Genomic DNA, 11,438 nt, shown 5'->3' with positions numbered 1-11,438 from the left:
TACTTTGTGATGACGCCTCACTAGTCTCAATTAATTTCAATGGCATGATCTTTAGTGAATTTGGATTATTATGACATTGGGCAATCAAATGATATATGCCACATCGATAACACATGAGTATCGGCATCATAGATGTGCTTCCTTGATTGGTTTGCACTAATGTGGCATTCTTTTGTAGTCTAATAGGACACTCAGCTAGACAATGTGGACCCTCACACTCCTAGCATTGAAGAGGCGGTCTCTCTTGGCAGTGAGATTGATATTTTGGCCTCTTGCAGCAAGAGCAGCTACTTGATAAACATGCTTGACTTGTCCCTATTAGTCTCCCATGTAGTATTGTGGACACTCTTCAAGTGCATCGATTCCATAGGCAATATTAGGGTCTATATCATTCTTGTAGTCCACACAAGCACTAGATGACTTGCGCAACTCACTTGGTTCATAGGAGTGACTCTCGGGTGCAAGGGTTGCAATCCTAACACTGGAGGTGGTAATGGTTCGTTTGAACAACATTTTGGGTCCTAGGCACCATGTGCTATGATGGTTATTCAAGAGTTGGAACATGCATCAATGCAGGCACTCGACGTGTGTCTGTCCATGCCAAAGTTGGTCTATCTGCCATCGCACATTCAAACACTATGCAATCCTTGGCTTGATGACCATACCTCCTAGATGCATTGCAATTCCCATTAAATTTTACTCCAAACGTAGGGCATTCACTGGTACTATGTGGACCACAGCAAATTGAGCACCATTGTTGCTCCCTTCTCGCATATATATGATTGTTTTGCAGAGCACAATTATCCTTAAGAGTTTCTTGAATAGCCTTGGTGAGGTCAGCCAAATTCATCTCATATATCTTTTTCTCTTTGACAATGGATTTTATGGTCATCGGCTCATGCCCAATTGCTTGCGAGCTAGTAGATTTTGGCTCAATAGACACTCTTTCTCTTGCATTTATTAAATTGTCTTCCAATTGGATTGAATTGGTGGTGACTGCTTCCCAAGTAGTGATACCTCTAATGACTAGGCCATCATAGATATCCTCATGTTGAAGTCCCCTAATGAATCTATCAAGCAATTGATTATTGTTGAAACGCTCATTTGGATAACAACAATAATTCAAATGCTTTAAGCAACTAATAAAGTCTCTCACCAAGTCACCTTTCTCTCGTTGGGCTTTTTGGAGAGTTGAGAGGCTACACCCCAAAGCACTCCCTCTTGTATGTACTCTTTCAAGAACAATCTTCTAAGAGTGGGATAGTGTGTGTGCTCTTCATTTCTTAGGGTTCTATACCAATCCCTTGCCTTCCCACTTAGAGTCAAGCTTAAAGACTTGCACTTATGTAGTTCAATATGCTCTTCCAGAAAATCACATACATGTTCAAATACCTCGATATACTTTCTAACATCTTCGTCTGCAGTGAATCTTTGTGTTAGATTAGCTACTTGTATTGCTTTGCTTCTAGGCTCTCTATCAAGTGTGCTACACATATTTTCAACAATAGATCGACCAATAGCTTCATAAAATATTTCCAAGTCACCGAAGTGAGCAAGTATTGTGGGTAGAGACACTCCTGGAACTACATGTGGATTAAGGGTTGGCATTGGGTTTGGCATACGGGCGGTCCTTGTGTCTCAAGCTTAGTACAACGTTGTGCTTTGATGTGGTGTGAGGTTCATATATGTGGCCCTAGGCATAACAGATGCAGGATGTGACATGTTAATTCTAGCTAGTATGGCCCCACTGGAATAAGGTCTTGGATAGGGTGGTTGTTAAGCTTCAGTTGTCAAAACAATCGAAGGTGTAAGAGCTACATGAGCATGAGAGGCAACATGTGCATATGATTGATACACATTTGTAGGTAATGTTGTAGGCACTGTGCTACTAGGTGGCGGTGCTTTACTAACGAATGAGGTCCAGGGTGTATTTTTGGAAATGCTCATCCCTGGGTAGGCATGGTAGCCATAGTGCCGAGATAAAGATGAGCTAAATTTGGAACGGTAGAACTATTGCTTATGGGCTTAGACTGTATTGAGACTCCCGATGAAACAACATATGATGGATACACCAGACTCACTAAGGAAGTCTCCATTTGTGATAAGGTTGGTTGTTTGGCCTTTCCCATGTCCAAGAATCTCATGAGACCCATTGAAGGTATGTTAATCCCTTTGTTCTGCCTCTCCAACTCGATAACCCTATGAATGACATCACAAACTCTTTTTTGTTGCTCCTACGCTGGTAGCACCCAATGTGGATTGTAGGACATCTAATCAACCCATGTGGTAGGTGTGACTCATGTATAAGTCAATTAAAAACTCCATTTATAGTTCATACTCCCATTTAGAAATGCCCCATCTAGGATTGAGGTGCTAGGCATGTCCTTCTAAGTAGATGCAATATGGTTCCCTAGGGTCTAACCCTCACTGGCTACTAATTCGGGAGTACTCGATTTCTCGACTGACATGATTGTTGTCATAGGGGTCTTTGCCTTTTAGTTCTCTACATTGTTGTGCCTTGCGTAACCTTTCAATTTTATTTTCCCTAACTACAAGGATATAGCACGCAACCTCTTACACTTCGGCAAGACTCCTACATCAGGTAGTATAACTTCCAAGGGAAAAAGCTCTAAAGGACCAAGGAGTGTAGTGGATGGAATATTCACATGGGCACTCTCAAGGAGCATGGGGTTTACATTAGACATATAAGGTGAATTTACTTTCCCACCCCCTTCATTTACTTCGCTAGCCGATGTTTGGAGCGAGTGGCTTTACTAAAGGTCTCTTTTAAGCGGCTAAATACGCTCGTCCTGGATTGTGGCCCAAGTGCATTTCTTGACTCTAATTCTCAAGGTTTTGTGTAGGATACCCCTCCATGATGTTGTACTCAAAGGAAGAGTCAGTAGACGCAATATGACGATCTTGGGTCGCACTAGCTTGGGTCCCGGTCAAATGTTCGGAACCTAACGTAGATGGATATCAAGTGCTTGCGTAATTTGAAGCACTCTCAAGTCTTTCAAACTCTAGGAATCAACCCGAGCATAGATACATGTTATGCACATACCCTAAAAGCGTTGACAAGTACCCTAAGAGGCCTCGCCACACTAGTTGTTTTTGTCATTTTCACTTGATTTTTATTCTATTTTCCTAAATTTTTTGAGGTGCGTAATGTGGAATCGGTCATGTGATAGCTCGAAATGAGTGTATCGTTTAAAGGAAGGTGGTGTGATTTACAAAACACAATTGGCTACCCGAAGCCCTCGTAATCCCCAAAAATAGTTGTTTTCTACTTGGACGTATGGGCAAAAGAGAAAATTCTAAAGGAGTCTTGTGGAGGGACCGAATGCTTCCTTGCCCTTGAGAAGTGAGATATATATAAGATGAGACACACTATAAGTCCTTTACTTGACAGGAAGCTATGGAGAATTCTACTTCTTATTATATAAATAAAGACCGAGACCGGGGCGGGGTCCAATCCTACCCTTTTGCACACTTAATTTTTCATCCCTGCCTTTTGCATACTCAACTTTCATGAGGATGTATTTTCTTTTCAGTTTTTTCTATTAATTTGTTTTTCATATTTTTTCATTTTTTGGATACAAAAACTGTAATGGAAATGACCTATGAACTTTGAGAATAGCGGAATCGAGAGAATTAGAGTGAGCATTTTTGTGAAGTTACTTTGAGAACATGGAGATTAAACTTAATTGATGGTAGCAACATAAACATAATACTTAATTAACTTGGCATGAACAATACTTTTGCAAGAGAGAGATTATTAGAGAACGTGACAACAATTGAGGACCAGATTTACTTGGAGCCGGTCCCCCCTCCAAAAGGCTTTTGTATTATAGATTCTCCCATCAAGAGAGAATTGTTACAATACAATCTTTGTGTTCCTTATGACCTTAGTGATGCTATGAAGATGGAAAGCTTTATGCATCACGAGCTGAACATAAACTTTGCAAAAAGCATTAAATATCCCAAGCCTCAGTCCCAAGGCCTCAAACACCTTCAAAGGTGGAGAGAGCTAGTGGGGAATGAGGATAGGGAAGAGAAAGAAGAATCATTCATATGAGAAAGAAATAGTTCCTCACTTATTATCACTCTTCTTGCTTAGCATAGCATAATAGGATAGTAATGAAGTCGAAGAAGATGGCAAGCTTAAGCATTGAAGCATGGCTCTTGGTTGGATTTGCATTCCATAGCCAAGAGTGTTGGTGTAGGCTCTCCACTTCTCAACAAGCTTGGAGAAAGAGATGGAGCTCTTGCATTTTGCACTCCACACAATGAGAGAATTTGTGTGTGTGTGTGTGTGTGTGTGTGTGTGTGTGTGTGTGTGTGTGTGTGTGGAAGAGTATACCCCCCCTCTCACGCTTGGTCCACACCTCTCTCTCTCTCTCTCTCTCTCTCTCTCTCTCTCTCTCTCTCTCTCTCTCGCGTATTATTTTATTATTTCATTTGGACATGTGACTTCTTTTTCCTCTTTGAGAGAAAGAACTTAATTTTTTATTTTTATGTATCTAAATTCTTATTGGACCCTTTTAAAACCTATCCAATAGGATTCAAACACATCATGAGGGCCACATGTGGAGGATCATTTGAACATGTGTCTTTTATGCTTATTAAGCCATTTGGTTGAATTGAATACTTCAAGGACTTAGTCAATCAAGCATGAAAATATTGATGCCTCTTGAGAGTTATCTTTGAATTGAATACTTCAAGAACTTTAGTCATTTAAGCATGTGAAAAGCACCTCAAGCTTTTGGGTAAGGTTCCCACTAACACTTAGCAAGCCAACAATCACCTCATGCTTGGGTAGGATTCCCACCTCAAAGTCAATCCTAGCTTGCCTAATGTCAAATGACTTTTGAACACTAACTTTTGGAGGTCTTTAATAAAGCTGACCCTACGTTCTTTAAACTCCATTAGATAGCATTTCTTTTTAACATACCATCTCTCATTTGGACCCCTTTTAACCTTTACCCCATGTTGAGACAAATCCATAAGCACATATCTATATTCTAACCCTTGTTCCCTTTTATTGTCCCACATTACATAATCAGTTTAATATGAGAAAATCATTTGGGTTGGTTAGATATTAGATTTTATGACAAAAAATTTAAGTATTATAGAAATTACAAAAATTACTAAAATAACTATGCAAAGTTTAAAAATTGTTTTTCTATTTTATGTAATGGATTTGTTTGGTTTTGTCAATTGTCAGTTATTGTCGAGTCAAAACTATACAGCTATAGAAACTACCACACAAAAGATGGTAAGACCTCCCTACATATGTTGGTTGAGTTCTTATTGTCCCTACTCTCATTGTTTGTCCGTCGGAAGTACACACACCCCTATGTTTGTGTCAAGGGGGGCTTCTAATTATTGTTTTCACAGGTGGTGAACTCTTCCATATGTTTATTTTCAAGCCCACTGGTTTGGGCTTGACGGGTGATTGTTGGGTTCATGCCCTGTTTGGTATGACCCATGGGAAGGTACCCTATCGAACCACTAACACACACCACTATTTTGTGTCTCATACATGCATGGTAAAAGGTGTGGCTTATACTAGTCCAAATTTTCTATTTATATATAAGAGATGTCAAAAATCAAAAATAGAATTTCTTTTTTATTCCTCTCTCTCTCTCTCTCTCTCTCTTTCTCTCTCTCTCTCTCTCTCTCTCTCTCTCTCTCTCTCTCTCTCTCTCTCTCTCTCTTATTGCACATCCATCTTCCATGGCCAACCATGCTATATAGAAGATGAGGACTGCAAAAAAGTATAAGAGACACAAAACAAAAAAAAAACACCCTTTGAATAACGGCTCCAAAACATGACATGGTGAAGAACGACAAGAAGGTTTTTACTGAAGGATGGTTTTCTTCTTAGAAAAAAATCAATTGTATAAACAAAAAATTCACAATTCCTCTACATGAGTAAGCGCATTTGCCATGACCAAGCTTTTTTACAAGAAAAATCATCTTCATGATGAAAAAAAATTCTTTCCTCTGCCTAGGATTAGTAAAATAGCAATTGAAAACTGCACACATGTGAGCATGTTCAAACTGATACATGCAATGCGCATGAATATGGACTAGAAGTACAAGAAAAATGATTACAACCAAGGACAATAATCCGAGAGGCCAAGTCAATGTGTATGCCATTAAAAATAAATGCATACAAGGACAAATTGATACTCAATATGCATTAGTGGACCTCAAACATGCATATGACCACACGACTTGCTTTGCGCTCACAGCCATGGGATCGTATCCTAACATTGCATGGTATTTGGAGAAGAATGATCCAAACATAAGAACTTTTTACATTTAGGGAAGCCATAAACTGTTTTTGATGGCTTAGATCCCATAACCTCATGCCTTTCATGCATACACTTCTTTCCTTGTGTTGCACAAACAAAGCAATACTTGCTTGCTTTTGAGCTTGTCTTCACCAAGGTAAGTCCGCCCATTGGACCACCTATGTACATAGTGTTTCTAGTTCCAACATGCTTAGAAAAATGGTTATCAACAATCAACTGCTACTTGCAACCTCAACATGAACTAAAAACGGCTTGTATGCTTTTTGCAATGCAAACACTTACATAAAATGTATGCTTTTTTAAATAAAAAATAAAAAACATCACATCCACTTTGCACTTATCATACATCATCGCTATCTTAGGACATGCCAATGCAACTTTATGACCACTCCCAATTTGTCTTACGAAATCACCTTGGCACATACCATACACAATGCAAGCAAAGTATGTCAGTTTTGTATCCATCCAACTACAAGTCAAAAGGCTGTTCTTTGCATCATATGCAAACCATGATGAATCACAATCAACCTGATCAAGATGCAGCATTTGAAAATCCAAAACATTTTTCCTATAAGTGTAAGTTGCTTCATGTCCTTCCTTAGTCAAATGCATCAAGAGCTTAGTTGACGTAAACTGCCTATCAAAGAATACATGATGAACCCTCTGCTTCATGTCACTTACAAGCATAGAGACAACATGCTAACACAATTCTATGCATGGTAGTTTTTCATAAAGACAAAACAAGTAATTGTATTCCGTCTTTGAGTCACACAAGTTACATAATTGAATACCAAATTTATGTGCCTCTTTTGGATTATATACCCAACATGGGTTCAATTTTCACTTTGAAGTAATGATTTTCTCATCGACTGTAACATTTTGTCCACAATTGTAATGCAGTTAGAAAGTGGCATTTAGCCTTTCCTCTAATGGAAATATTTGCCATAGCTCATTCTCTAATCAACTATAGCATTTTGTCCAACATTGTAATGCAACTGCAAAGTGGCATTTAGCCTTTCCTCTAATGGAAATATTTTCCATAGCTGATACTCTCTAGTCCCTCTTACAAGTGACCTTTTAGAGTATCTCTTACATGCAAAAAATGCTTAATATGTTGGTACTTAGTTTGACCCAATTTCTCATCATAGTTTGGGTAATGCATCACATTGCACGTTTCTCCTTTCCAATAGTAGATTCTATTAGGCATGTATTGCAAAGACATAGCAAGTGATATATCAAGGAATAAAAAAAAAGAATGTCTATCAAAATTAATCCATCTGGAACATTTGATATTCAGTGGGATTTGGGAGGGTACTTGAAGACCATAAAGGGTATGCTACGATGCACACAAGGTGTTTTTTCATTATTGCCATGTGATCTACGTGCAAAGGGGTACAATCTTAGCAAGCATGGCCAAAAGGAGTGAAATTCCACCAAAAAGACTTAACACATAAATGATGAGCATGGATGGACCAAGAGGAAGATGATGAATTGATGAAGATGGAAAGAGGATCTCAAATATTGGTACTCTCTTGTCCTGAGCTCAATTGGGCCCCTAGAATTTTTGTGAAAACTGATCATTGTTTTCCTAATTTTCAATGTTCATTTCTATATGTTGCATGCATTTATGCATGTTTTTAATTGTTTGCTCAAGCTCCACATTAAATATAATTTTTCTATGAAGCCAATAAACTTGAGGTGAATGAAGGCCTTGCAAGGAGTAGAAGATTTTCTAAACTCTATCGGATTCCATGAAGGAAATATCTCAATAGAGGCCAACAAAAACATTAGCAAAAATCATGATGAGTGGAGCAAAGACTAATGCTTCCTCAAAAGGCCCAATAATAACCATTGCAACAACACGAACTTGAATGGCATTTAACATGGGGAAGAGAAACAATGGGAGCTATGGAAGGAGTTGTGCAAATGTACTATGGACCTTGATAGCAATATAGAAGTGGCAAAACAACGTACGCTTGTTTGAGTCTCCTTTGAGAGACTCATGCAAGTCATGTCTTTGACATGCATTACACCGGATGAATGAAAATAATTTCAAGGACTTCTCTGTGAACTCACGACATGTCGTCGCTTGTGCATGGGGCAAAAAGCAACATTATCGACTACGGGGGGCAAAAGCAACATTATCCACTATAGGGTTTATTGCACTCTTGATTTTGTACTTGTTTGTTCTTCAAATGAAATAAAATTTCTAATGCGTGCAATACATATTAATATTTTCCCATGGTGCATATTGCATGCATGAATATGGTTCTCTTGACATATGCAATACTCAAGGGATAGAGAAGTCCCACTATCGAGCAAGGGGTGTATAAGTTAAGAACACCCCATAAGGTGGTGGCATCACTCTAATTATCTTTGCAAGATGTTTAATTGGTTCTTTAGGTACACATTTGGAGGAGCTCGCTCGTATGAATGTGCTCCTCAAAACTCAACCTTAGCAAAACAAATTTGCAGTGTTACTCATGATGCACGTTCTAGGATAATGCGGCATCTCAAGGGCCCATGCATCATGCTTAATGGCAAAGCACTCGGATCTTGCAGGAAGAGGTTGGATCAAATTTTAGAACTATAGTGCAGACAAGGTGATTAGGATGTAGGTGCAGGAAGAGCTTGGGCCAAATTTTAGAACCATAGTGCAGACAAGGTCATTAGAATCTGGGTGCTTAATGTATGAAGAGCCCCTTATTAAGGGACATTAAGGGGTCTTATGTGTGAGCCCCTTTAAGGACTATTTTAAAATATATCTTATAAATATTTTTTTCATAAGAATAGAGAGTTCTCCATGGCTTGGACCAAGCAAACTACCCAGATCAAGTATCCAAATAGAGGAAATTTTAAATTACAACCTGGACTTGTGTCAAGCTCCATGCCACAAGGGCAACAAGAAGTGCTAAAAAACAAGTTTCCACTAACAACCCAAAGCATGCATACAAAAATAGAGCAAAGTAAATATACCTTGGCATTTAGCAAAGGGTTTATGACAAGAACCCCCATGCGAACTTTTCCACCAAGGGATCCAAGGACCGAATAACCACACCAAAACACTTCCACCACAGAAAGTGACCCACTCCCTACATCCATAGAGATAAGGGATGACAGAGCTCCTTGGGAGCATGATCAAATCCCTCGCATGTGCCAAAATACAGGAGGCAAAAAACTCCTTGAACCTCCAAACCCACCTCAAGGGAAACAAGGAAATGATGATGATGATGAAGGCACGAAAGATGATGAACATGCAGTACATCAAGAAGAGTAAGTGGCAACAAAAGCCAGCAAAAAGAGCAAGAGTGGAATCTACCAAAAATGAAAGAAGGAAGGGCCAAAGAAGGCACAAAGTGCCGTAGTCCCTCCTAGGCGTATGTCGCTTTAGCCAAGCATTTACAAAGAGAAGGCAATATCAAAAGAGGACAAAGTTGTTGATTTGCAAAGCTTTGTTTGCGCATACAATCAACGAGATTCTCAATAGCTATCAATTTGACTTTACAATGCAAGCCATGGCTATTGAGGCCATTTTATAAGCTATAGAGGCATGCTTAATACATCTTTTTGAAGACACAAATCTTAGTGCTATTCATGCACAGCGGAGATCACTATAATGGAGGGTATGCAGCTTGCAAGAAGGCTATGTCATGAGAGAGACGAGACCTCTAGGTGGCTTACCTTTTTTCAAACAAACATATAATCAAGAAAGTAATTTTTGCCAAGTTTGATATTTAATCAATATTATGTGAATGAATTTTTAAAGTGAATGTCCAATTAGAGTCATTAGTGGAATAACTTTTGTGTGTTTATGTTTGACATGTTTGTGCATTTAAAATTTAAGATTGTGTCCATGATATTTTAACTATAAGATGAGGTCTTTGTGCAAAAAGCCCAAAAACCTCATTTTTTCTCATGTGCTCTTTGTAGAATTTGATATATTGAGGTACAAGCAATAAAAATTTCATATTGGAACATTTTTCATGCCTTATATGCCTCAACGGGGTGTAGGAGGGTGAGCCAGAAGGACATAGAAACATCCCCTTTGTAAATTATGTACAGCAGTTTGGCAATCCTTTATAGTATACCCTTTTGTGGCCCTCTGAAGCCTCTATGGTAGGATTGAGATAATGGAAATTGAAGTAAAGGAACTAAAAAGACCTAGAGACAGAGGAATGAATGCCGATCCAAAACCATGACAGAGAAAGGATCTTTATTGAAGAATTAGAACCATCAACCAAGAAGATCCATAAGGAGCATATGGATCATTAAATCAAGGGCTTACTGAAGAGGTACTACATCAGCCTTTGAGCATATGAGTTTTCTCTTCGTAGCTCCAACATGAGTAAAGTGGAACTTACATAAAAGGAAACATGGTAGGACAAGGGAGAAAGCAATCTTATATGTCGACTTTTTGTGATGGTTTGACCCTACATAATATATTTGCCTATTTCTACTCATTGAAAGAAATCTACAATCATCAACCTAATTGGTTGGTGAGAAAGTTCCTACACCCAAGGGAGAAGTTACTTTGTGTCAATGTACGGGAGTGCAAGGAAGGGGGGAGAGAGAGAGAGAGAGAGAGAGAGAGAGAGAGAGAGAGAGAGAGAGAGAGAGAGAGAGAGGAAAAAAGTGAAAATCCCTGCAAGCAACTATGAAAAATAAGAGAGTGGATACACGACACTACACAATCTCTTCCTAATCTGGGGTTTCCCTCCTCCCTATACAGGGATACAGATCAAATGCTTAACATTCTCTAAATATCGTTTAATTCATAAGTGCACCCTCTATAAAGGGCCTAGTGGTGGTCGACCCAAACAACGTCTAGTAATCACCAAAAACAACGTCTGGTGATCCCCAAAGACACCTAAAACGTAGAGAAGGCTCACGAGGCTAAACATAGCCACAAACATGCCCTGTCTCACAAGATTTGGACAAGAAACCCAAAAGGATGACCACCAAAACTCTAAGATTCCTTCTTAGTTCATTGGTGCACAACAATTCTAGGGATGTAGGGGTAGTAAAGAGTGAACACAAATTTAGCAAGTCTAGTCCACCACAACATCAAGTGCACCACCTCTCAATAAATCTTGCACGGCACCAAGATATACACTC

This window comes from Adiantum capillus-veneris, chromosome 17 (assembly GCF_014529385.1).
Source record: "Adiantum capillus-veneris isolate H3 chromosome 17, ASM1452938v2, whole genome shotgun sequence".
Lineage (NCBI taxonomy): Eukaryota > Viridiplantae > Streptophyta > Polypodiopsida > Polypodiales > Pteridaceae > Adiantum > Adiantum capillus-veneris.
Note: the sequence above shows the minus strand (reverse complement) of the source record.